Source organism: Atractosteus spatula, chromosome 15 (genome assembly GCF_055471065.1).
Source record: "Atractosteus spatula isolate fAtrSpa1 chromosome 15, fAtrSpa1.hap1, whole genome shotgun sequence".
NCBI lineage: Eukaryota > Metazoa > Chordata > Actinopteri > Semionotiformes > Lepisosteidae > Atractosteus > Atractosteus spatula.
The window spans coordinates 1,055,949-1,083,419 of record NC_142720.1 but is presented as its reverse complement, the minus strand read 5'-3'; positions in this window follow the sequence as shown (position 1 = coordinate 1,083,419).

Below are 27,471 nucleotides of genomic sequence, written 5' to 3'. Positions count from 1 at the left end.
GAAAAACACGTTTTGAAAACTGTGCTGTTCCTGCCCTATAAGTTACATGGTGGTGACCAAAGTTGCCAAAACGTGTTTATTTCTGCTGAAAAACATGTTTTGACAATTTCTGATCACTGGGGTTAAGGGCTGACTCAGTGTGCTCTTCTGAGCCAGGCAGTTACACTGCGATTCTAAGGGCTGAGAAAACGCGTTTATTTCGGGCTGAAAAACACGTTTTGAAAACTGTGCTGTTCCTGCCCTATAAGTTACATGGTGGTGACCAAAGTTGCCAAAACGTGTTTATTTCTGCTGAAAAACATGTTTTGACAATTTCTGATCACTGGGGTTAAGGGCTGACTCAGTGTGCTCTTCTGAGCCAGGCAGTTACACTGCGATTCTAAGGGCTGAGAAAACGCGTTTATTTCGGGCTGAAAAATACGTTTTGAAAACTGTGCTGTTCCTGCCCTATAACTTACATGGTGGTGACCAAAGTTGCCAAAACGTGTTTATTTCTGCTGAAAAACACGTTTTGACAATTTCTGATCACTGGGGTTAAGTTCTGACTCAGTGGGCTCTTCTGAACCAGTCAGTTACGTGCGATTCCAAGGGCTGAGAAAACGCGTTTATTTCGGGCTGAAAAACACGTTTTGAAAACTGTGCTGTTCCTGCCCTATAAGTTACATGGTGGTGACCAAAGTTGCCAAAACGTGTTTATTTCTGCTGAAAAACATGTTTTGACAATTTCTGATCACTGGGGTTAAGGGCTGACTCAGTGTGCTCTTCTGAGCCAGGCAGTTACACTGCGATTCAAAGGGCTGAGAAAACGCGTTTATTTCGGGCTGAAAAACACGTTTTGAAAACTGTGCTGTTCCTGCCCTATAACTTACATGGTGGTGACCAAAGTTGCCAAAACGTGTTTATTTCTGCTGAAAAACACGTTTTGACAATTTCTGATCACTGGGGTTAAGGTCTGACTCAGTGGGTTCTTCTGAACCAGTCAGTTACAGTGCGATTCCAAGGGCTGAGAAAACGCGTTTATTTCGGGCTGAAAAACACGTTTTGAAAACTGTGCTGTTCCTGCCCTATAAGTTACATGGTGGTGACCAAAGTTGCCAAAACGTGTTTATTTCTGCTGAAAAACATGTTTTGACAATTTCTGATCACTGGGGTTAAGGGCTGACTCAGTGTGCTCTTCTGAGCCAGGCAGTTACACTGCGATTCTAAGGGCTGAGAAAACGCGTTTATTTCGGGCTGAAAAACACGTTTTGAAAACTGTGCTGTTCCTGCCCTATAAGTTACATGGTGGTGACCAAAGTTGCCAAAACGTGTTTATTTCTGCTGAAAAACATGTTTTGACAATTTCTGATCACTGGGGTTAAGGGCTGACTCAGTGTGCTCTTCTGAGCCAGGCAGTTACACTGCGATTCCAAGGGCTGAGAAAACGCGTTTATTTCGGGCTGAAAAACACGTTTTGAAAACTGTGCTGTTCCTGCCCTATAACTTACATGGTGGTGACCAAAGTTGCCAAAACGTGTTTATTTCTGCTGAAAAACACGTTTTGACAATTTCTGATCACTGGGGTTAAGGTCTGACTCAGTGGGCTCTTCTGAACCAGTCAGTTACAGTGCGATTCCAAGGGCTGAGAAAACGCGTTTATTTCGGGCTGAAAAACACGTTTTGAAAACTGTGCTGTTCCTGCCCTATAAGTTACATGGTGGTGACCAAAGTTGCCAAAACGTGTTTATTTCTGCTGAAAAACATGTTTTTACATTTTCTGATCACTGGGGTTAAGGGCTGACTCAGTGTGCTCTTCTGAGCCAGGCAGTTACACTGCGATTCTAAGGGCTGAGAAAACGCGTTTATTTCGGGCTGAAAAACACGTTTTGAAAACTGTGCTGTTCCTGCCCTATAAGTTACATGGTGGTGACCAAAGTTGCCAAAACGTGTTTATTTCTGCTGAAAAACATGTTTTGACAATTTCTGATCACTGGGGTTAAGGGCTGACTCAGTGGGCTCTTCTGAGCCAGGCAGTTACACTGCGATTCCAAGGGCTGTGAAAACGCGTTTATTTCGGGCTGAAAAACACGTTTTGAAAACTGTGCTGTTCCTGCCCTATAACTTACATGGTGGTGACCAAAGTTGCCAAAACGTGTTTATTTCTGCTGAAAAACATGTTTTGACAATTTCTGATCACTGGGGTTAAGGGCTGACTCAGTGTGCTCTTCTGAGCCAGGCAGTTACTCTGCAATTCTAAGGGCTGAGAAAACGTGTTTATTTCGGGCTGAAAAACACGTTTTGAAAACTGTGCTGTTCCTGCCCTATAAGTTACATGGTGGTGACCAAAGTTGCCAAAACGTGTTTATTTCTGCTGAAAAACATGTTTTGACAATTTCTGATCACTGGGGTTAAGGGCTGACTCAGTGTGCTCTTCTGAGCCAGGCAGTTACACTGCGATTCTAAGGGCTGAGAAAACGCGTTTATTTCGGGCTGAAAAACACGTTTTGAAAACTGTGCTGTTCCTGCCCTATAAGTTACATGGTGGTGACCAAAGTTGCCAAAACGTGTTTATTTCTGCTGAAAAACATGTTTTGACAATTTCTGATCACTGGGGTTAAGGGCTGACTCAGTGTGCTCTTCTGAGCCAGGCAGTTACACTGCGATTCTAAGGGCTGAGAAAACGCGTTTATTTCGGGCTGAAAAATACGTTTTGAAAACTGTGCTGTTCCTGCCCTATAACTTACATGGTGGTGACCAAAGTTGCCAAAACGTGTTTATTTCTGCTGAAAAACACGTTTTGACAATTTCTGATCACTGGGGTTAAGTTCTGACTCAGTGGGCTCTTCTGAACCAGTCAGTTACGTGCGATTCCAAGGGCTGAGAAAACGCGTTTATTTCGGGCTGAAAAACACGTTTTGAAAACTGTGCTGTTCCTGCCCTATAAGTTACATGGTGGTGACCAAAGTTGCCAAAACGTGTTTATTTCTGCTGAAAAACATGTTTTTACAATTTCTGATCACTGGGGTTAAGGGCTGACTCAGTGTGCTCTTCTGAGCCAGGCAGTTACACTGCGATTCTAAGGGCTGAGAAAACGCGTTTATTTCAGGCTGAAAAACATGTTTTGAAAACTGTGCTGTTCCTGCCCTATAAGTTACATGGTGGTGACCAAAGTTGCCAAAACGTGTTTATTTCTGCTGAAAAACATGTTTTGACAATTTCTGATCACTGGGGTTAAGGGCTGACTCAGTGGGCTCTTCTGAGCCAGGCAGTTACACTGCGATTCCAAGGGCTGTGAAAACGCGTTTATTTCGGGCTGAAAAACACGTTTTGAAAACTGTGCTGTTCCTGCCCTATAAGTTACATGGTGGTGACCAAAGTTGCCAAAACGTGTTTATTTCTGCTGAAAAACATGTTTTGACAATTTCTGATCACTGGGGTTAAGGGCTGACTCAGTGTGCTCTTCTGAGCCAGGCAGTTACTCTGCAATTCTAAGGGCTGAGAAAACGTGTTTATTTCGGGCTGAAAAACACGTTTTGAAAACTGTGCTGTTCCTGCCCTATAAGTTACATGGTGGTGACCAAAGTTGCCAAAACGTGTTTATTTCTGCTGAAAAACATGTTTTGACAATTTCTGATCACTGGGGTTAAGGGCTGACTCAGTGTGCTCTTCTGAGCCAGGCAGTTACACTGCGATTCTAAGGGCTGAGAAAACGCGTTTATTTCGGGCTGAAAAACACGTTTTGAAAACTGTGCTGTTCCTGCCCTATAACTTACATGGTGGTGACCAAAGTTGCCAAAACGTGTTTATTTCTGCTGAAAAACACGTTTTGACAATTTCTGATCACTGGGGTTAAGGTCTGACTCAGTGGGCTCTTCTGAACCAGTCAGTTACAGTGCGATTCCAAGGGCTGAGAAAACGCGTTTATTTCGGGCTGAAAAACACGTTTTGAAAACTGTGCTGTTCCTGCCCTATAAGTTACATGGTGGTGACCAAAGTTGCCAAAACGTGTTTATTTCTGCTGAAAAACATGTTTTTACATTTTCTGATCACTGGGGTTAAGGGCTGACTCAGTGTGCTCTTCTGAGCCAGGCAGTTACACTGCGATTCTAAGGGCTGAGAAAACGCGTTTATTTCGGGCTGAAAAACACGTTTTGAAAACTGTGCTGTTCCTGCCCTATAAGTTACATGGTGGTGACCAAAGTTGCCAAAACGTGTTTATTTCTGCTGAAAAACATGTTTTGACAATTTCTGATCACTGGGGTTAAGGGCTGACTCAGTGGGCTCTTCTGAGCCAGGCAGTTACACTGCGATTCCAAGGGCTGTGAAAACGCGTTTATTTCGGGCTGAAAAACACGTTTTGAAAACTGTGCTGTTCCTGCCCTATAACTTACATGGTGGTGACCAAAGTTGCCAAAACGTGTTTATTTCTGCTGAAAAACATGTTTTGACAATTTCTGATCACTGGGGTTAAGGGCTGACTCAGTGTGCTCTTCTGAGCCAGGCAGTTACTCTGCAATTCTAAGGGCTGAGAAAACGTGTTTATTTCGGGCTGAAAAACACGTTTTGAAAACTGTGCTGTTCCTGCCCTATAAGTTACATGGTGGTGACCAAAGTTGCCAAAACGTGTTTATTTCTGCTGAAAAACATGTTTTGACAATTTCTGATCACTGGGGTTAAGGGCTGACTCAGTGTGCTCTTCTGAGCCAGGCAGTTACACTGCGATTCTAAGGGCTGAGAAAACGCGTTTATTTCGGGCTGAAAAACACGTTTTGAAAACTGTGCTGTTCCTGCCCTATAAGTTACATGGTGGTGACCAAAGTTGCCAAAACGTGTTTATTTCTGCTGAAAAACATGTTTTGACAATTTCTGATCACTGGGGTTAAGGGCTGACTCAGTGTGCTCTTCTGAGCCAGGCAGTTACACTGCGATTCTAAGGGCTGAGAAAACGCGTTTATTTCGGGCTGAAAAATACGTTTTGAAAACTGTGCTGTTCCTGCCCTATAACTTACATGGTGGTGACCAAAGTTGCCAAAACGTGTTTATTTCTGCTGAAAAACACGTTTTGACAATTTCTGATCACTGGGGTTAAGTTCTGACTCAGTGGGCTCTTCTGAACCAGTCATTTACGTGCGATTCCAAGGGCTGAGAAAACGCGTTTATTTCGGGCTGAAAAACACGTTTTGAAAACTGTGCTGTTCCTGCCCTATAAGTTACATGGTGGTGACCAAAGTTGCCAAAACGTGTTTATTTCTGCTGAAAAACATGTTTTGACAATTTCTGATCACTGGGGTTAAGGGCTGACTCAGTGTGCTCTTCTGAGCCAGGCAGTTACACTGCGATTCAAAGGGCTGAGAAAACGCGTTTATTTCGGGCTGAAAAACACGTTTTGAAAACTGTGCTGTTCCTGCCCTATAACTTACATGGTGGTGACCAAAGTTGCCAAAACGTGTTTATTTCTGCTGAAAAACACGTTTTGACAATTTCTGATCACTGGGGTTAAGGTCTGACTCAGTGGGCTCTTCTGAACCAGTCAGTTACAGTGCGATTCCAAGGGCTGAGAAAACGCGTTTATTTCGGGCTGAAAAACACGTTTTGAAAACTGTGCTGTTCCTGCCCTATAAGTTACATGGTGGTGACCAAAGTTGCCAAAACGTGTTTATTTCTGCTGAAAAACATGTTTTTACAATTTCTGATCACTGGGGTTAAGGGCTGACTCAGTGTGCTCTTCTGAGCCAGGCAGTTACACTGCGATTCTAAGGGCTGAGAAAACGCGTTTATTTCGGGCTGAAAAACACGTTTTGAAAACTGTGCTGTTCCTGCCCTATAAGTTACATGGTGGTGACCAAAGTTGCCAAAACGTGTTTATTTCTGCTGAAAAACATGTTTTGACAATTTCTGATCACTGGGGTTAAGGGCTGACTCAGTGTGCTCTTCTGAGCCAGGCAGTTACACTGCGATTCCAAGGGCTGTGAAAACGCGTTTATTTCGGGCTGAAAAACACGTTTTGAAAACTGTGCTGTTCCTGCCCTATAACTTACATGGTGGTGACCAAAGTTGCCAAAACGTGTTTATTTCTGCTGAAAAACATGTTTTGACAATTTCTGATCACTGGGGTTAAGGGCTGACTCAGTGTGCTCTTCTGAGCCAGGCAGTTACTCTGCAATTCTAAGGGCTGAGAAAACGTGTTTATTTCGGGCTGAAAAACACGTTTTGAAAACTGTGCTGTTCCTGCCCTATAAGTTACATGGTGGTGACCAAAGTTGCCAAAACGTGTTTATTTCTGCTGAAAAACATGTTTTGACAATTTCTGATCACTGGGGTTAAGGGCTGACTCAGTGTGCTCTTCTGAGCCAGGCAGTTACACTGCGATTCTAAGGGCTGAGAAAACGCGTTTATTTCGGGCTGAAAAACACGTTTTGAAAACTGTGCTGTTCCTGCCCTATAAGTTACATGGTGGTGACCAAAGTTGCCAAAACGTGTTTATTTCTGCTGAAAAACATGTTTTGACAATTTCTGATCACTGGGGTTAAGGGCTGACTCAGTGTGCTCTTCTGAGCCAGGCAGTTACACTGCGATTCTAAGGGCTGAGAAAACGCGTTTATTTCGGGCTGAAAAATACGTTTTGAAAACTGTGCTGTTCCTGCCCTATAACTTACATGGTGGTGACCAAAGTTGCCAAAACGTGTTTATTTCTGCTGAAAAACACGTTTTGACAATTTCTGATCACTGGGGTTAAGTTCTGACTCAGTGGGCTCTTCTGAACCAGTCAGTTACGTGCGATTCCAAGGGCTGAGAAAACGCGTTTATTTCGGGCTGAAAAACACGTTTTGAAAACTGTGCTGTTCCTGCCCTATAAGTTACATGGTGGTGACCAAAGTTGCCAAAACGTGTTTATTTCTGCTGAAAAACATGTTTTGACAATTTCTGATCACTGGGGTTAAGGGCTGACTCAGTGTGCTCTTCTGAGCCAGGCAGTTACACTGCGATTCCAAGGGCTGAGAAAACGCGTTTATTTCGGGCTGAAAAACACGTTTTGAAAACTGTGCTGTTCCTGCCCTATAACTTACATGGTGGTGACCAAAGTTGCCAAAACGTGTTTATTTCTGCTGAAAAACACGTTTTGACAATTTCTGATCACTGGGGTTAAGGTCTGACTCAGTGGGCTCTTCTGAACCAGTCAGTTACAGTGCGATTCCAAGGGCTGAGAAAACGCGTTTATTTCGGGCTGAAAAACACGTTTTGAAAACTGTGCTGTTCCTGCCCTATAAGTTACATGGTGGTGACCAAAGTTGCCAAAACGTGTTTATTTCTGCTGAAAAACATGTTTTTACATTTTCTGATCACTGGGGTTAAGGGCTGACTCAGTGTGCTCTTCTGAGCCAGGCAGTTACACTGCGATTCTAAGGGCTGAGAAAACGCGTTTATTTCGGGCTGAAAAACACGTTTTGAAAACTGTGCTGTTCCTGCCCTATAAGTTACATGGTGGTGACCAAAGTTGCCAAAACGTGTTTATTTCTGCTGAAAAACATGTTTTGACAATTTCTGATCACTGGGGTTAAGGGCTGACTCAGTGGGCTCTTCTGAGCCAGGCAGTTACACTGCGATTCCAAGGGCTGTGAAAACGCGTTTATTTCGGGCTGAAAAACACGTTTTGAAAACTGTGCTGTTCCTGCCCTATAACTTACATGGTGGTGACCAAAGTTGCCAAAACGTGTTTATTTCTGCTGAAAAACATGTTTTGACAATTTCTGATCACTGGGGTTAAGGGCTGACTCAGTGTGCTCTTCTGAGCCAGGCAGTTACTCTGCAATTCTAAGGGCTGAGAAAACGTGTTTATTTCGGGCTGAAAAACACGTTTTGAAAACTGTGCTGTTCCTGCCCTATAAGTTACATGGTGGTGACCAAAGTTGCCAAAACGTGTTTATTTCTGCTGAAAAACATGTTTTGACAATTTCTGATCACTGGGGTTAAGGGCTGACTCAGTGTGCTCTTCTGAGCCAGGCAGTTACACTGCGATTCTAAGGGCTGAGAAAACGCGTTTATTTCGGGCTGAAAAACACGTTTTGAAAACTGTGCTGTTCCTGCCCTATAAGTTACATGGTGGTGACCAAAGTTGCCAAAACGTGTTTATTTCTGCTGAAAAACATGTTTTGACAATTTCTGATCACTGGGGTTAAGGGCTGACTCAGTGTGCTCTTCTGAGCCAGGCAGTTACACTGCGATTCTAAGGGCTGAGAAAACGCGTTTATTTCGGGCTGAAAAATACGTTTTGAAAACTGTGCTGTTCCTGCCCTATAACTTACATGGTGGTGACCAAAGTTGCCAAAACGTGTTTATTTCTGCTGAAAAACACGTTTTGACAATTTCTGATCACTGGGGTTAAGTTCTGACTCAGTGGGCTCTTCTGAACCAGTCAGTTACGTGCGATTCCAAGGGCTGAGAAAACGCGTTTATTTCGGGCTGAAAAACACGTTTTGAAAACTGTGCTGTTCCTGCCCTATAAGTTACATGGTGGTGACCAAAGTTGCCAAAACGTGTTTATTTCTGCTGAAAAACATGTTTTGACAATTTCTGATCACTGGGGTTAAGGGCTGACTCAGTGTGCTCTTCTGAGCCAGGCAGTTACACTGCGATTCAAAGGGCTGAGAAAACGCGTTTATTTCGGGCTGAAAAACACGTTTTGAAAACTGTGCTGTTCCCGCCCTATAACTTACATGGTGGTGACCAAAGTTGCCAAAACGTGTTTATTTCTGCTGAAAAACACGTTTTGACAATTTCTGATCACTGGGGTTAAGGTCTGACTCAGTGGGCTCTTCTGAACCAGTCAGTTACAGTGCGATTCCAAGGGCTGAGAAAACGCGTTTATTTCGGGCTGAAAAACACGTTTTGAAAACTGTGCTGTTCCTGCCCTATAAGTTACATGGTGGTGACCAAAGTTGCCAAAACGTGTTTATTTCTGCTGAAAAACATGTTTTTACAATTTCTGATCACTGGGGTTAAGGGCTGACTCAGTGTGCTCTTCTGAGCCAGGCAGTTACACTGCGATTCTAAGGGCTGAGAAAACGCGTTTATTTCAGGCTGAAAAACATGTTTTGAAAACTGTGCTGTTCCTGCCCTATAAGTTACATGGTGGTGACCAAAGTTGCCAAAACGTGTTTATTTCTGCTGAAAAACATGTTTTGACAATTTCTGATCACTGGGGTTAAGGGCTGACTCAGTGGGCTCTTCTGAGCCAGGCAGTTACACTGCGATTCCAAGGGCTGTGAAAACGCGTTTATTTCGGGCTGAAAAACACGTTTTGAAAACTGTGCTGTTCCTGCCCTATAAGTTACATGGTGGTGACCAAAGTTGCCAAAACGTGTTTATTTCTGCTGAAAAACATGTTTTGACAATTTCTGATCACTGGGGTTAAGGGCTGACTCAGTGTGCTCTTCTGAGCCAGGCAGTTACACTGCGATTCTAAGGGCTGAGAAAACGCGTTTATTTCGGGCTGAAAAACACGTTTTGAAAACTGTGCTGTTCCTGCCCTATAACTTACATGGTGGTGACCAAAGTTGCCAAAACGTGTTTATTTCTGCTGAAAAACACGTTTTGACAATTTCTGATCACTGGGGTTAAGGTCTGACTCAGTGGGCTCTTCTGAACCAGTCAGTTACAGTGCGATTCCAAGGGCTGAGAAAACGCGTTTATTTCGGGCTGAAAAACACGTTTTGAAAACTGTGCTGTTCCTGCCCTATAACTTACATGGTGGTGACCAAAGTTGCCAAAACGTGTTTATTTCTGCTGAAAAACATGTTTTGACAATTTCTGATCACTGGGGTTAAGGGCTGACTCAGTGTGCTCTTCTGAACCAGTCAGTTACAGTGCGATTCCAAGGGCTGAGAAAACGCGTTTATTTCGGGCTGAAAAACACGTTTTGAAAACTGTGCTGTTCCTGCCCTATAAGTTACATGGTGGTGACCAAAGTTGCCAAAACGTGTTTATTTCTGCTGAAAAACATGTTTTTACAATTTCTGATCACTGGGGTTAAGGGCTGACTCAGTGTGCTCTTCTGAGCCAGGCAGTTACACTGCGATTCTAAGGGCTGAGAAAACGCGTTTATTTCGGGCTGAAAAACACGTTTTGAAAACTGTGCTGTTCCTGCCCTATAAGTTACATGGTGGTGACCAAAGTTGCCAAAACGTGTTTATTTCTGCTGAAAAACATGTTTTGACAATTTCTGATCACTGGGGTTAAGGGCTGACTCAGTGGGCTCTTCTGAGCCAGGCAGTTACACTGCGATTCCAAGGGCTGTGAAAACGCGTTTATTTCGGGCTGAAAAACACGTTTTGAAAACTGTGCTGTTCCTGCCCTATAACTTACATGGTGGTGACCAAAGTTGCCAAAACGTGTTTATTTCTGCTGAAAAACATGTTTTGACAATTTCTGATCACTGGGGTTAAGGGCTGACTCAGTGTGCTCTTCTGAGCCAGGCAGTTACTCTGCAATTCTAAGGGCTGAGAAAACGTGTTTATTTCGGGCTGAAAAACACGTTTTGAAAACTGTGCTGTTCCTGCCCTATAAGTTACATGGTGGTGACCAAAGTTGCCAAAACGTGTTTATTTCTGCTGAAAAACATGTTTTGACAATTTCTGATCACTGGGGTTAAGGGCTGACTCAGTGTGCTCTTCTGAGCCAGGCAGTTACACTGCGATTCTAAGGGCTGAGAAAACGCGTTTATTTCGGGCTGAAAAACACGTTTTGAAAACTGTGCTGTTCCTGCCCTATAAGTTACATGGTGGTGACCAAAGTTGCCAAAACGTGTTTATTTCTGCTGAAAAACATGTTTTGACAATTTCTGATCACTGGGGTTAAGGGCTGACTCAGTGGGCTCTTCTGAGCCAGGCAGTTACACTGCGATTCCAAGGGCTGAGAAAACGCGTTTATTTCGGGCTGAAAAACACGTTTTGAAAACTGTGCTGTTCCTGCCCTATAACTTACATGGTGGTGACCAAAGTTGCCAAAACGTGTTTATTTCTGCTGAAAAACACGTTTTGACAATTTCTGATCACTGGGGTTAAGGTCTGACTCAGTGGGCTCTTCTGAACCAGTCAGTTACAGTGCGATTCCAAGGGCTGAGAAAACGCGTTTATTTCGGGCTGAAAAACACGTTTTGAAAACTGTGCTGTTCCTGCCCTATAGGTTACATGGTGGTGACCAAAGTTGCCAAAACGTGTTTATTTCTGCTGAAAAACATGTTTTGACAATTTCTGATCACTGGGGTTAAGGTCTGACTCAGTGGGCTCTTCTGAACCAGTCAGTTACAGTGCGATTCCAAGGGCTGAGAAAACGCGTTTATTTCGGGCTGAAAAACACGTTTTGAAAACTGTGCTGTTCCTGCCCTATAAGTTACATGGTGGTGACCAAAGTTGCCAAAACGTGTTTATTTCTGCTGAAAAACATGTTTTTACAATTTCTGATCACTGGGGTTAAGGGCTGACTCAGTGTGCTCTTCTGAGCCAGGCAGTTACACTGCGATTCTAAGGGCTGAGAAAACGCGTTTATTTCGGGCTGAAAAACACGTTTTGAAAACTGTGCTGTTCCTGCCCTATAAGTTACATGGTGGTGACCAAAGTTGCCAAAACGTGTTTATTTCTGCTGAAAAACATGTTTTGACAATTTCTGATCACTGGGGTTAAGGGCTGACTCAGTGGGCTCTTCTGAGCCAGTCAGTTACAGTGCGATTCCAAGGGCTGAGAAAACGTGTTTATTTCGGGCTGAAAAACACGTTTTGAAAACTGTGCTGTTCCTGCCCTATAAGTTACATGGTGGTGACCAAAGTTGCCAAAACGTGTTTATTTCTGCTGAAAAACATGTTTTGACAATTTCTGATCACTGGGGTTAAGGGCTGACTCAGTGTGCTCTTCTGAGCCAGGCAGTTACACTGCGATTCCAAGGGCTGAGAAAACGCGTTTATTTCGGGCTGAAAAACACGTTTTGAAAACTGTGCTGTTCCTGCCCTATAATTTACATGGTGGTGACCAAAGTTGCCAAAACGTGTTTATTTCTCCTGAAAAACACGTTTTGACAATTTCTGATCACTGGGGTTAAGGTCTGACTCAGTGGGCTCTTCTGAACCAGTCAGTTACAGTGCGATTCCAAGGGCTGAGAAAACGCGTTTATTTCGGGCTGAAAAACACGTTTTGAAAACTGTGCTGTTCCTGCCCTATAAGTTACATGGTGGTGACCAAAGTTGCCAAAACGTGTTTATTTCTGCTGAAAAACATGTTTTTACAATTTCTGATCACTGGGGTTAAGGGCTGACTCAGTATGCTCTTCTGAGCCAGGCAGTTACACTGCGATTCTAAGGGCTGAGAAAACGCGTTTATTTCGGGCTGAAAAACACGTTTTGAAAACTGTGCTGTTCCTGCCCTATAAGTTACATGGTGGTGACCAAAGTTGCCAAAACGTGTTTATTTCTGCTGAAAAACATGTTTTGACAATTTCTGATCACTGGGGTTAAGGGCTGACTCAGTGGGCTCTTCTGAGCCAGGCAGTTACACTGCGATTCCAAGGGCTGAGAAAACGCGTTTATTTCGGACTGAAAAACACGTTTTGAAAACTGTGCTGTTCCTGCCCTATAACTTACATGGTGGTGACCAAAGTTGCCAAAACGTGTTTATTTCTGCTGAAAAACATGTTTTGACAATTTCTGATCACTGGGGTTAAGGGCTGACTCAGTGTGCTCTTCTGAGCCAGGCAGTTACACTGCGATTCTAAGGGCTGAGAAAACGCGTTTATTTCGGGATGAAAAACACGTTTTGAAAACTGTGCTGTTCCTGCCCTATAAGTTACATGGTGGTGACCAAAGTTGCCAAAACGTGTTTATTTCTGCTGAAAAACATGTTTTGACAATTTCTGATCACTGGGGTTAAGGTCTGACTCAGTGGGCTCTTCTGAGCCAGTCAGTTACAGTGCGATTCGAAGGGCTGAGAAAACGCGTTTATTTCGGGCTGAAAAACACGTTTTGAAAACTGTGCTGTTCCTGCCCTATAAGTTACATGGTGGTGACCAAAGTTGCCAAAACGTGTTTATTTCTGCTGAAAAACACGTTTTGACAATTTCTGATCACTGGGGTTAAGGTCTGACTCAGTGGGCTCTTCTGAACCAGTCAGTTAAAGTGCGATTCCAAGGGCTGAGAAAACGCGTTTATTTCGGGCTGAAAAACACGTTTTGAAAACTGTGCTGTTCCTGCCCTATAAGTTACATGGTGGTGACCAAAGTTGCCAAAACGTGTTTATTTCTGCTGAAAAACATGTTTTGACAATTTCTGATCACTGGGGTTAAGGGCTGACTCAGTGGGCTCTTCTGAGCCAGGCAGTTACACTGCGATTCCAAGGGCTGTGAAAACGCGTTTATTTCGGGCTGAAAAACACGTTTTGAAAACTGTGCTGTTCCTGCCCTATAACTTACATGGTGGTGACCAAAGTTGCCAAAACGTGTTTATTTCTGCTGAAAAACATGTTTTGACAATTTCTGATCACTGGGGTTAAGGGCTGACTCAGTGTGCTCTTCTGAGCCAGGCAGTTACTCTGCAATTCTAAGGGCTGAGAAAACGTGTTTATTTCGGGCTGAAAAACACGTTTTGAAAACTGTGCTGTTCCTGCCCTATAAGTTACATGGTGGTGACCAAAGTTGCCAAAACGTGTTTATTTCTGCTGAAAAACATGTTTTGACAATTTCTGATCACTGGGGTTAAGGGCTGACTCAGTGTGCTCTTCTGAGCCAGGCAGTTACACTGCGATTCTAAGGGCTGAGAAAACGCGTTTATTTCGGGCTGAAAAACACGTTTTGAAAACTGTGCTGTTCCTGCCCTATAAGTTACATGGTGGTGACCAAAGTTGCCAAAACGTGTTTATTTCTGCTGAAAAACATGTTTTGACAATTTCTGATCACTGGGGTTAAGGGCTGACTCAGTGTGCTCTTCTGAGCCAGGCAGTTACACTGCGATTCTAAGGGCTGAGAAAACGCGTTTATTTCGGGCTGAAAAATACGTTTTGAAAACTGTGCTGTTCCTGCCCTATAACTTACATGGTGGTGACCAAAGTTGCCAAAACGTGTTTATTTCTGCTGAAAAACACGTTTTGACAATTTCTGATCACTGGGGTTAAGTTCTGACTCAGTGGGCTCTTCTGAACCAGTCAGTTACGTGCGATTCCAAGGGCTGAGAAAACGTGTTTATTTCGGGCTGAAAAACACGTTTTGAAAACTGTGCTGTTCCTGCCCTATAAGTTACATGGTGGTGACCAAAGTTGCCAAAACGTGTTTATTTCTGCTGAAAAACATGTTTTGACAATTTCTGATCACTGGGGTTAAGGGCTGACTCATGTGCTCTTCTGAGCCAGGCAGTTACACTGCGATTCAAAGGGCTGAGAAAACGCGTTTATTTCGGGCTGAAAAACACGTTTTGAAAACTGTGCTGTTCCTGCCCTATAACTTACATGGTGGTGACCAAAGTTGCCAAAACGTGTTTATTTCTGCTGAAAAACACGTTTTGACAATTTCTGATCACTGGGGTTAAGGTCTGACTCAGTGGGTTCTTCTGAACCAGTCAGTTACAGTGCGATTCCAAGGGCTGAGAAAACGCGTTTATTTCGGGCTGAAAAACACGTTTTGAAAACTGTGCTGTTCCTGCCCTATAAGTTACATGGTGGTGACCAAAGTTGCCAAAACGTGTTTATTTCTGCTGAAAAACATGTTTTTACAATTTCTGATCACTGGGGTTAAGGGCTGACTCAGTGTGCTCTTCTGAGCCAGGCAGTTACACTGCGATTCTAAGGGCTGAGAAAACGCGTTTATTTCGGGCTGAAAAACACGTTTTGAAAACTGTGCTGTTCCTGCCCTATAAGTTACATGGTGGTGACCAAAGTTGCCAAAACGTGTTTATTTCTGCTGAAAAACATGTTTTGACAATTTCTGATCACTGGGGTTAAGGGCTGACTCAGTGGGCTCTTCTGAGCCAGGCAGTTACACTGCGATTCCAAGGGCTGTGAAAACGCGTTTATTTCGGGCTGAAAAACAAGTTTTGAAAACTGTGCTGTTCCTGCCCTATAACTTACATGGTGGTGACCAAAGTTGCCAAAACGTGTTTATTTCTGCTGAAAAACATGTTTTGACAATTTCTGATCACTGGGGTTAAGGGCTGACTCAGTGTGCTCTTCTGAGCCAGGCAGTTACTCTGCAATTCTAAGGGCTGAGAAAACGTGTTTATTTCGGGCTGAAAAACACGTTTTGAAAACTGTGCTGTTCCTGCCCTATAAGTTACATGGTGGTGACCAAAGTTGCCAAAACGTGTTTATTTCTGCTGAAAAACATGTTTTGACAATTTCTGATCACTGGGGTTAAGGGCTGACTCAGTGTGCTCTTCTGAGCCAGGCAGTTACACTGCGATTCTAAGGGCTGAGAAAACGCGTTTATTTCGGGCTGAAAAACACGTTTTGAAAACTGTGCTGTTCCTGCCCTATAACTTACATGGTGGTGACCAAAGTTGCCAAAACGTGTTTATTTCTGCTGAAAAACATGTTTTGACAATTTCTGATCACTGGGGTTAAGGGCTGACTCAGTGTGCTCTTCTGAGCCAGGCAGTTACACTGCGATTCTAAGGGCTGAGAAAACGCGTTTATTTCGGGCTGAAAAATACGTTTTGAAAACTGTGCTGTTCCTGCCCTATAACTTACATGGTGGTGACCAAAGTTGCCAAAACGTGTTTATTTCTGCTGAAAAACACGTTTTGACAATTTCTGATCACTGGGGTTAAGTTCTGACTCAGTGGGCTCTTCTGAACCAGTCAGTTACGTGCGATTCCAAGGGCTGAGAAAACGCGTTTATTTCGGGCTGAAAAACACGTTTTGAAAACTGTGCTGTTCCTGCCCTATAAGTTACATGGTGGTGACCAAAGTTGCCAAAACGTGTTTATTTCTGCTGAAAAACATGTTTTGACAATTTCTGATCACTGGGGTTAAGGGCTGACTCAGTGTGCTCTTCTGAGCCAGGCAGTTACACTGCGATTCAAAGGGCTGAGAAAACGCGTTTATTTCGGGCTGAAAAACACGTTTTGAAAACTGTGCTGTTCCTGCCCTATAACTTACATGGTGGTGACCAAAGTTGCCAAAACGTGTTTATTTCTGCTGAAAAACACGTTTTGACAATTTCTGATCACTGGGGTTAAGGTCTGACTCAGTGGGTTCTTCTGAACCAGTCAGTTACAGTGCGATTCCAAGGGCTGAGAAAACGCGTTTATTTCGGGCTGAAAAACACGTTTTGAAAACTGTGCTGTTCCTGCCCTATAAGTTACATGGTGGTGACCAAAGTTGCCAAAACGTGTTTATTTCTGCTGAAAAACATGTTTTGACAATTTCTGATCACTGGGGTTAAGGGCTGACTCAGTGTGCTCTTCTGAGCCAGGCAGTTACACTGCGATTCTAAGGGCTGAGAAAACGCGTTTATTTCGGGCTGAAAAACACGTTTTGAAAACTGTGCTGTTCCTGCCCTATAAGTTACATGGTGGTGACCAAAGTTGCCAAAACGTGTTTATTTCTGCTGAAAAACATGTTTTGACAATTTCTGATCACTGGGGTTAAGGGCTGACTCAGTGTGCTCTTCTGAGCCAGGCAGTTACACTGCGATTCCAAGGGCTGAGAAAACGCGTTTATTTCGGGCTGAAAAACACGTTTTGAAAACTGTGCTGTTCCTGCCCTATAACTTACATGGTGGTGACCAAAGTTGCCAAAACGTGTTTATTTCTGCTGAAAAACACGTTTTGACAATTTCTGATCACTGGGGTTAAGGTCTGACTCAGTGGGCTCTTCTGAACCAGTCAGTTACAGTGCGATTCCAAGGGCTGAGAAAACGCGTTTATTTCGGGCTGAAAAACACGTTTTGAAAACTGTGCTGTTCCTGCCCTATAAGTTACATGGTGGTGACCAAAGTTGCCAAAACGTGTTTATTTCTGCTGAAAAACATGTTTTTACATTTTCTGATCACTGGGGTTAAGGGCTGACTCAGTGTGCTCTTCTGAGCCAGGCAGTTACACTGCGATTCTAAGGGCTGAGAAAACGCGTTTATTTCGGGCTGAAAAACACGTTTTGAAAACTGTGCTGTTCCTGCCCTATAAGTTACATGGTGGTGACCAAAGTTGCCAAAACGTGTTTATTTCTGCTGAAAAACATGTTTTGACAATTTCTGATCACTGGGGTTAAGGGCTGACTCAGTGGGCTCTTCTGAGCCAGGCAGTTACACTGCGATTCCAAGGGCTGTGAAAACGCGTTTATTTCGGGCTGAAAAACACGTTTTGAAAACTGTGCTGTTCCTGCCCTATAACTTACATGGTGGTGACCAAAGTTGCCAAAACGTGTTTATTTCTGCTGAAAAACATGTTTTGACAATTTCTGATCACTGGGGTTAAGGGCTGACTCAGTGTGCTCTTCTGAGCCAGGCAGTTACTCTGCAATTCTAAGGGCTGAGAAAACGTGTTTATTTCGGGCTGAAAAACACGTTTTGAAAACTGTGCTGTTCCTGCCCTATAAGTTACATGGTGGTGACCAAAGTTGCCAAAACGTGTTTATTTCTGCTGAAAAACATGTTTTGACAATTTCTGATCACTGGGGTTAAGGGCTGACTCAGTGTGCTCTTCTGAGCCAGGCAGTTACACTGCGATTCTAAGGGCTGAGAAAACGCGTTTATTTCGGGCTGAAAAACACGTTTTGAAAACTGTGCTGTTCCTGCCCTATAAGTTACATGGTGGTGACCAAAGTTGCCAAAACGTGTTTATTTCTGCTGAAAAACATGTTTTGACAATTTCTGATCACTGGGGTTAAGGGCTGACTCAGTGTGCTCTTCTGAGCCAGGCAGTTACACTGCGATTCTAAGGGCTGAGAAAACGCGTTTATTTCGGGCTGAAAAATACGTTTTGAAAACTGTGCTGTTCCTGCCCTATAACTTACATGGTGGTGACCAAAGTTGCCAAAACGTGTTTATTTCTGCTGAAAAACACGTTTTGACAATTTCTGATCACTGGGGTTAAGTTCTGACTCAGTGGGCTCTTCTGAACCAGTCAGTTACGTGCGATTCCAAGGGCTGAGAAAACGCGTTTATTTCGGGCTGAAAAACACGTTTTGAAAACTGTGCTGTTCCTGCCCTATAAGTTACATGGTGGTGACCAAAGTTGCCAAAACGTGTTTATTTCTGCTGAAAAACATGTTTTTACAATTTCTGATCACTGGGGTTAAGGGCTGACTCAGTGTGCTCTTCTGAGCCAGGCAGTTACACTGCGATTCTAAGGGCTGAGAAAACGCGTTTATTTCAGGCTGAAAAACATGTTTTGAAAACTGTGCTGTTCCTGCCCTATAAGTTACATGGTGGTGACCAAAGTTGCCAAAACGTGTTTATTTCTGCTGAAAAACATGTTTTTACATTTTCTGATCACTGGGGTTAAGGGCTGACTCAGTGTGCTCTTCTGAGCCAGGCAGTTACACTGCGATTCTAAGGGCTGAGAAAACGCGTTTATTTCGGGCTGAAAAACACGTTTTGAAAACTGTGCTGTTCCTGCCCTATAAGTTACATGGTGGTGACCAAAGTTGCCAAAACGTGTTTATTTCTGCTGAAAAACATGTTTTGACAATTTCTGATCACTGGGGTTAAGGGCTGACTCAGTGGGCTCTTCTGAGCCAGGCAGTTACACTGCGATTCCAAGGGCTGTGAAAACGCGTTTATTTCGGGCTGAAAAACACGTTTTGAAAACTGTGCTGTTCCTGCCCTATAACTTACATGGTGGTGACCAAAGTTGCCAAAACGTGTTTATTTCTGCTGAAAAACATGTTTTGACAATTTCTGATCACTGGGGTTAAGGGCTGACTCAGTGTGCTCTTCTGAGCCAGGCAGTTACTCTGCAATTCTAAGGGCTGAGAAAACGTGTTTATTTCGGGCTGAAAAACACGTTTTGAAAACTGTGCTGTTCCTGCCCTATAAGTTACATGGTGGTGACCAAAGTTGCCAAAACGTGTTTATTTCTGCTGAAAAACATGTTTTGACAATTTCTGATCACTGGGGTTAAGGGCTGACTCAGTGTGCTCTTCTGAGCCAGGCAGTTACACTGCGATTCTAAGGGCTGAGAAAACGCGTTTATTTCGGGCTGAAAAACACGTTTTGAAAACTGTGCTGTTCCTGCCCTATAAGTTACATGGTGGTGACCAAAGTTGCCAAAACGTGTTTATTTCTGCTGAAAAACATGTTTTGACAATTTCTGATCACTGGGGTTAAGGGCTGACTCAGTGTGCTCTTCTGAGCCAGGCAGTTACACTGCGATTCTAAGGGCTGAGAAAACGCGTTTATTTCGGGCTGAAAAATACGTTTTGAAAACTGTGCTGTTCCTGCCCTATAACTTACATGGTGGTGACCAAAGTTGCCAAAACGTGTTTATTTCTGCTGAAAAACACGTTTTGACAATTTCTGATCACTGGGGTTAAGTTCTGACTCAGTGGGCTCTTCTGAACCAGTCATTTACGTGCGATTCCAAGGGCTGAGAAAACGCGTTTATTTCGGGCTGAAAAACACGTTTTGAAAACTGTGCTGTTCCTGCCCTATAAGTTACATGGTGGTGACCAAAGTTGCCAAAACGTGTTTATTTCTGCTGAAAAACATGTTTTGACAATTTCTGATCACTGGGGTTAAGGGCTGACTCAGTGTGCTCTTCTGAGCCAGGCAGTTACACTGCGATTCAAAGGGCTGAGAAAACGCGTTTATTTCGGGCTGAAAAACACGTTTTGAAAACTGTGCTGTTCCTGCCCTATAACTTACATGGTGGTGACCAAAGTTGCCAAAACGTGTTTATTTCTGCTGAAAAACACGTTTTGACAATTTCTGATCACTGGGGTTAAGGTCTGACTCAGTGGGCTCTTCTGAACCAGTCAGTTACAGTGCGATTCCAAGGGCTGAGAAAACGCGTTTATTTCGGGCTGAAAAACACGTTTTGAAAACTGTGCTGTTCCTGCCCTATAAGTTACATGGTGGTGACCAAAGTTGCCAAAACGTGTTTATTTCTGCTGAAAAACATGTTTTTACAATTTCTGATCACTGGGGTTAAGGGCTGACTCAGTGTGCTCTTCTGAGCCAGGCAGTTACACTGCGATTCTAAGGGCTGAGAAAACGCGTTTATTTCGGGCTGAAAAACACGTTTTGAAAACTGTGCTGTTCCTGCCCTATAAGTTACATGGTGGTGACCAAAGTTGCCAAAACGTGTTTATTTCTGCTGAAAAACATGTTTTGACAATTTCTGATCACTGGGGTTAAGGGCTGACTCAGTGTGCTCTTCTGAGCCAGGCAGTTACACTGCGATTCCAAGGGCTGTGAAAACGCGTTTATTTCGGGCTGAAAAACACGTTTTGAAAACTGTGCTGTTCCTGCCCTATAACTTACATGGTGGTGACCAAAGTTGCCAAAACGTGTTTATTTCTGCTGAAAAACATGTTTTGACAATTTCTGATCACTGGGGTTAAGGGCTGACTCAGTGTGCTCTTCTGAGCCAGGCAGTTACTCTGCAATTCTAAGGGCTGAGAAAACGTGTTTATTTCGGGCTGAAAAACACGTTTTGAAAACTGTGCTGTTCCTGCCCTATAAGTTACATGGTGGTGACCAAAGTTGCCAAAACGTGTTTATTTCTGCTGAAAAACATGTTTTGACAATTTCTGATCACTGGGGTTAAGGGCTGACTCAGTGTGCTCTTCTGAGCCAGGCAGTTACACTGCGATTCTAAGGGCTGAGAAAACGCGTTTATTTCGGGCTGAAAAACACGTTTTGAAAACTGTGCTGTTCCTGCCCTATAAGTTACATGGTGGTGACCAAAGTTGCCAAAACGTGTTTATTTCTGCTGAAAAACATGTTTTGACAATTTCTGATCACTGGGGTTAAGGGCTGACTCAGTGTGCTCTTCTGAGCCAGGCAGTTACACTGCGATTCTAAGGGCTGAGAAAACGCGTTTATTTCGGGCTGAAAAATACGTTTTGAAAACTGTGCTGTTCCTGCCCTATAACTTACATGGTGGTGACCAAAGTTGCCAAAACGTGTTTATTTCTGCTGAAAAACACGTTTTGACAATTTCTGATCACTGGGGTTAAGTTCTGACTCAGTGGGCTCTTCTGAACCAGTCAGTTACGTGCGATTCCAAGGGCTGAGAAAACGCGTTTATTTCGGGCTGAAAAACACGTTTTGAAAACTGTGCTGTTCCTGCCCTATAAGTTACATGGTGGTGACCAAAGTTGCCAAAACGTGTTTATTTCTGCTGAAAAACATGTTTTGACAATTTCTGATCACTGGGGTTAAGGGCTGACTCAGTGTGCTCTTCTGAGCCAGGCAGTTACACTGCGATTCCAAGGGCTGAGAAAACGCGTTTATTTCGGGCTGAAAAACACGTTTTGAAAACTGTGCTGTTCCTGCCCTATAACTTACATGGTGGTGACCAAAGTTGCCAAAACGTGTTTATTTCTGCTGAAAAACACGTTTTGACAATTTCTGATCACTGGGGTTAAGGTCTGACTCAGTGGGCTCTTCTGAACCAGTCAGTTACAGTGCGATTCCAAGGGCTGAGAAAACGCGTTTATTTCGGGCTGAAAAACACGTTTTGAAAACTGTGCTGTTCCTGCCCTATAAGTTACATGGTGGTGACCAAAGTTGCCAAAACGTGTTTATTTCTGCTGAAAAACATGTTTTTACATTTTCTGATCACTGGGGTTAAGGGCTGACTCAGTGTGCTCTTCTGAGCCAGGCAGTTACACTGCGATTCTAAGGGCTGAGAAAACGCGTTTATTTCGGGCTGAAAAACACGTTTTGAAAACTGTGCTGTTCCTGCCCTATAAGTTACATGGTGGTGACCAAAGTTGCCAAAACGTGTTTATTTCTGCTGAAAAACATGTTTTGACAATTTCTGATCACTGGGGTTAAGGGCTGACTCAGTGGGCTCTTCTGAGCCAGGCAGTTACACTGCGATTCCAAGGGCTGTGAAAACGCGTTTATTTCGGGCTGAAAAACACGTTTTGAAAACTGTGCTGTTCCTGCCCTATAACTTACATGGTGGTGACCAAAGTTGCCAAAACGTGTTTATTTCTGCTGAAAAACATGTTTTGACAATTTCTGATCACTGGGGTTAAGGGCTGACTCAGTGTGCTCTTCTGAGCCAGGCAGTTACTCTGCAATTCTAAGGGCTGAGAAAACGTGTTTATTTCGGGCTGAAAAACACGTTTTGAAAACTGTGCTGTTCCTGCCCTATAAGTTACATGGTGGTGACCAAAGTTGCCAAAACGTGTTTATTTCTGCTGAAAAACATGTTTTGACAATTTCTGATCACTGGGGTTAAGGGCTGACTCAGTGTGCTCTTCTGAGCCAGGCAGTTACACTGCGATTCTAAGGGCTGAGAAAACGCGTTTATTTCGGGCTGAAAAACACGTTTTGAAAACTGTGCTGTTCCTGCCCTATAAGTTACATGGTGGTGACCAAAGTTGCCAAAACGTGTTTATTTCTGCTGAAAAACATGTTTTGACAATTTCTGATCACTGGGGTTAAGGGCTGACTCAGTGTGCTCTTCTGAGCCAGGCAGTTACACTGCGATTCTAAGGGCTGAGAAAACGCGTTTATTTCGGGCTGAAAAATACGTTTTGAAAACTGTGCTGTTCCTGCCCTATAACTTACATGGTGGTGACCAAAGTTGCCAAAACGTGTTTATTTCTGCTGAAAAACACGTTTTGACAATTTCTGATCACTGGGGTTAAGTTCTGACTCAGTGGGCTCTTCTGAACCAGTCAGTTACGTGCGATTCCAAGGGCTGAGAAAACGCGTTTATTTCGGGCTGAAAAACACGTTTTGAAAACTGTGCTGTTCCTGCCCTATAAGTTACATGGTGGTGACCAAAGTTGCCAAAACGTGTTTATTTCTGCTGAAAAACATGTTTTGACAATTTCTGATCACTGGGGTTAAGGGCTGACTCAGTGTGCTCTTCTGAGCCAGGCAGTTACACTGCGATTCAAAGGGCTGAGAAAACGCGTTTATTTCGGGCTGAAAAACACGTTTTGAAAACTGTGCTGTTCCCGCCCTATAACTTACATGGTGGTGACCAAAGTTGCCAAAACGTGTTTATTTCTGCTGAAAAACACGTTTTGACAATTTCTGATCACTGGGGTTAAGGTCTGACTCAGTGGGCTCTTCTGAACCAGTCAGTTACAGTGCGATTCCAAGGGCTGAGAAAACGCGTTTATTTCGGGCTGAAAAACACGTTTTGAAAACTGTGCTGTTCCTGCCCTATAAGTTACATGGTGGTGACCAAAGTTGCCAAAACGTGTTTATTTCTGCTGAAAAACATGTTTTTACAATTTCTGATCACTGGGGTTAAGGGCTGACTCAGTGTGCTCTTCTGAGCCAGGCAGTTACACTGCGATTCTAAGGGCTGAGAAAACGCGTTTATTTCAGGCTGAAAAACATGTTTTGAAAACTGTGCTGTTCCTGCCCTATAAGTTACATGGTGGTGACCAAAGTTGCCAAAACGTGTTTATTTCTGCTGAAAAACATGTTTTGACAATTTCTGATCACTGGGGTTAAGGGCTGACTCAGTGGGCTCTTCTGAGCCAGGCAGTTACACTGCGATTCCAAGGGCTGTGAAAACGCGTTTATTTCGGGCTGAAAAACACGTTTTGAAAACTGTGCTGTTCCTGCCCTATAAGTTACATGGTGGTGACCAAAGTTGCCAAAACGTGTTTATTTCTGCTGAAAAACATGTTTTGACAATTTCTGATCACTGGGGTTAAGGGCTGACTCAGTGTGCTCTTCTGAGCCAGGCAGTTACACTGCGATTCTAAGGGCTGAGAAAACGCGTTTATTTCGGGCTGAAAAACACGTTTTGAAAACTGTGCTGTTCCTGCCCTATAACTTACATGGTGGTGACCAAAGTTGCCAAAACGTGTTTATTTCTGCTGAAAAACACGTTTTGACAATTTCTGATCACTGGGGTTAAGGTCTGACTCAGTGGGCTCTTCTGAACCAGTCAGTTACAGTGCGATTCCAAGGGCTGAGAAAACGCGTTTATTTCGGGCTGAAAAACACGTTTTGAAAACTGTGCTGTTCCTGCCCTATAACTTACATGGTGGTGACCAAAGTTGCCAAAACGTGTTTATTTCTGCTGAAAAACATGTTTTGACAATTTCTGATCACTGGGGTTAAGGGCTGACTCAGTGTGCTCTTCTGAACCAGTCAGTTACAGTGCGATTCCAAGGGCTGAGAAAACGCGTTTATTTCGGGCTGAAAAACACGTTTTGAAAACTGTGCTGTTCCTGCCCTATAAGTTACATGGTGGTGACCAAAGTTGCCAAAACGTGTTTATTTCTGCTGAAAAACATGTTTTTACAATTTCTGATCACTGGGGTTAAGGGCTGACTCAGTGTGCTCTTCTGAGCCAGGCAGTTACACTGCGATTCTAAGGGCTGAGAAAACGCGTTTATTTCGGGCTGAAAAACACGTTTTGAAAACTGTGCTGTTCCTGCCCTATAAGTTACATGGTGGTGACCAAAGTTGCCAAAACGTGTTTATTTCTGCTGAAAAACATGTTTTGACAATTTCTGATCACTGGGGTTAAGGGCTGACTCAGTGGGCTCTTCTGAGCCAGGCAGTTACACTGCGATTCCAAGGGCTGTGAAAACGCGTTTATTTCGGGCTGAAAAACACGTTTTGAAAACTGTGCTGTTCCTGCCCTATAACTTACATGGTGGTGACCAAAGTTGCCAAAACGTGTTTATTTCTGCTGAAAAACATGTTTTGACAATTTCTGATCACTGGGGTTAAGGGCTGACTCAGTGTGCTCTTCTGAGCCAGGCAGTTACTCTGCAATTCTAAGGGCTGAGAAAACGTGTTTATTTCGGGCTGAAAAACACGTTTTGAAAACTGTGCTGTTCCTGCCCTATAAGTTACATGGTGGTGACCAAAGTTGCCAAAACGTGTTTATTTCTGCTGAAAAACATGTTTTGACAATTTCTGATCACTGGGGTTAAGGGCTGACTCAGTGTGCTCTTCTGAGCCAGGCAGTTACACTGCGATTCTAAGGGCTGAGAAAACGCGTTTATTTCGGGCTGAAAAACACGTTTTGAAAACTGTGCTGTTCCTGCCCTATAAGTTACATGGTGGTGACCAAAGTTGCCAAAACGTGTTTATTTCTGCTGAAAAACATGTTTTGACAATTTCTGATCACTGGGGTTAAGGGCTGACTCAGTGGGCTCTTCTGAGCCAGGCAGTTACACTGCGATTCCAAGGGCTGAGAAAACGCGTTTATTTCGGGCTGAAAAACACGTTTTGAAAACTGTGCTGTTCCTGCCCTATAACTTACATGGTGGTGACCAAAGTTGCCAAAACGTGTTTATTTCTGCTGAAAAACACGTTTTGACAATTTCTGATCACTGGGGTTAAGGTCTGACTCAGTGGGCTCTTCTGAACCAGTCAGTTACAGTGCGATTCCAAGGGCTGAGAAAACGCGTTTATTTCGGGCTGAAAAACACGTTTTGAAAACTGTGCTGTTCCTGCCCTATAGGTTACATGGTGGTGACCAAAGTTGCCAAAACGTGTTTATTTCTGCTGAAAAACATGTTTTGACAATTTCTGATCACTGGGGTTAAGGTCTGACTCAGTGGGCTCTTCTGAACCAGTCAGTTACAGTGCGATTCCAAGGGCTGAGAAAACGCGTTTATTTCGGGCTGAAAAACACGTTTTGAAAACTGTGCTGTTCCTGCCCTATAAGTTACATGGTGGTGACCAAAGTTGCCAAAACGTGTTTATTTCTGCTGAAAAACATGTTTTTACAATTTCTGATCACTGGGGTTAAGGGCTGACTCAGTGTGCTCTTCTGAGCCAGGCAGTTACACTGCGATTCTAAGGGCTGAGAAAACGCGTTTATTTCGGGCTGAAAAACACGTTTTGAAAACTGTGCTGTTCCTGCCCTATAAGTTACATGGTGGTGACCAAAGTTGCCAAAACGTGTTTATTTCTGCTGAAAAACATGTTTTGACAATTTCTGATCACTGGGGTTAAGGGCTGACTCAGTGGGCTCTTCTGAGCCAGTCAGTTACAGTGCGATTCCAAGGGCTGAGAAAACGTGTTTATTTCGGGCTGAAAAACACGTTTTGAAAACTGTGCTGTTCCTGCCCTATAAGTTACATGGTGGTGACCAAAGTTGCCAAAACGTGTTTATTTCTGCTGAAAAACATGTTTTGACAATTTCTGATCACTGGGGTTAAGGGCTGACTCAGTGTGCTCTTCTGAGCCAGGCAGTTACACTGCGATTCCAAGGGCTGAGAAAACGCGTTTATTTCGGGCTGAAAAACACGTTTTGAAAACTGTGCTGTTCCTGCCCTATAATTTACATGGTGGTGACCAAAGTTGCCAAAACGTGTTTATTTCTCCTGAAAAACACGTTTTGACAATTTCTGATCACTGGGGTTAAGGTCTGACTCAGTGGGCTCTTCTGAACCAGTCAGTTACAGTGCGATTCCAAGGGCTGAGAAAACGCGTTTATTTCGGGCTGAAAAACACGTTTTGAAAACTGTGCTGTTCCTGCCCTATAAGTTACATGGTGGTGACCAAAGTTGCCAAAACGTGTTTATTTCTGCTGAAAAACATGTTTTTACAATTTCTGATCACTGGGGTTAAGGGCTGACTCAGTATGCTCTTCTGAGCCAGGCAGTTACACTGCGATTCTAAGGGCTGAGAAAACGCGTTTATTTCGGGCTGAAAAACACGTTTTGAAAACTGTGCTGTTCCTGCCCTATAAGTTACATGGTGGTGACCAAAGTTGCCAAAACGTGTTTATTTCTGCTGAAAAACATGTTTTGACAATTTCTGATCACTGGGGTTAAGGGCTGACTCAGTGGGCTCTTCTGAGCCAGGCAGTTACACTGCGATTCCAAGGGCTGAGAAAACGCGTTTATTTCGGACTGAAAAACACGTTTTGAAAACTGTGCTGTTCCTGCCCTATAACTTACATGGTGGTGACCAAAGTTGCCAAAACGTGTTTATTTCTGCTGAAAAACATGTTTTGACAATTTCTGATCACTGGGGTTAAGGGCTGACTCAGTGTGCTCTTCTGAGCCAGGCAGTTACACTGCGATTCTAAGGGCTGAGAAAACGCGTTTATTTCGGGATGAAAAACACGTTTTGAAAACTGTGCTGTTCCTGCCCTATAAGTTACATGGTGGTGACCAAAGTTGCCAAAACGTGTTTATTTCTGCTGAAAAACATGTTTTGACAATTTCTGATCACTGGGGTTAAGGTCTGACTCAGTGGGCTCTTCTGAGCCAGTCAGTTACAGTGCGATTCGAAGGGCTGAGAAAACGCGTTTATTTCGGGCTGAAAAACACGTTTTGAAAACTGTGCTGTTCCTGCCCTATAAGTTACATGGTGGTGACCAAAGTTGCCAAAACGTGTTTATTTCTG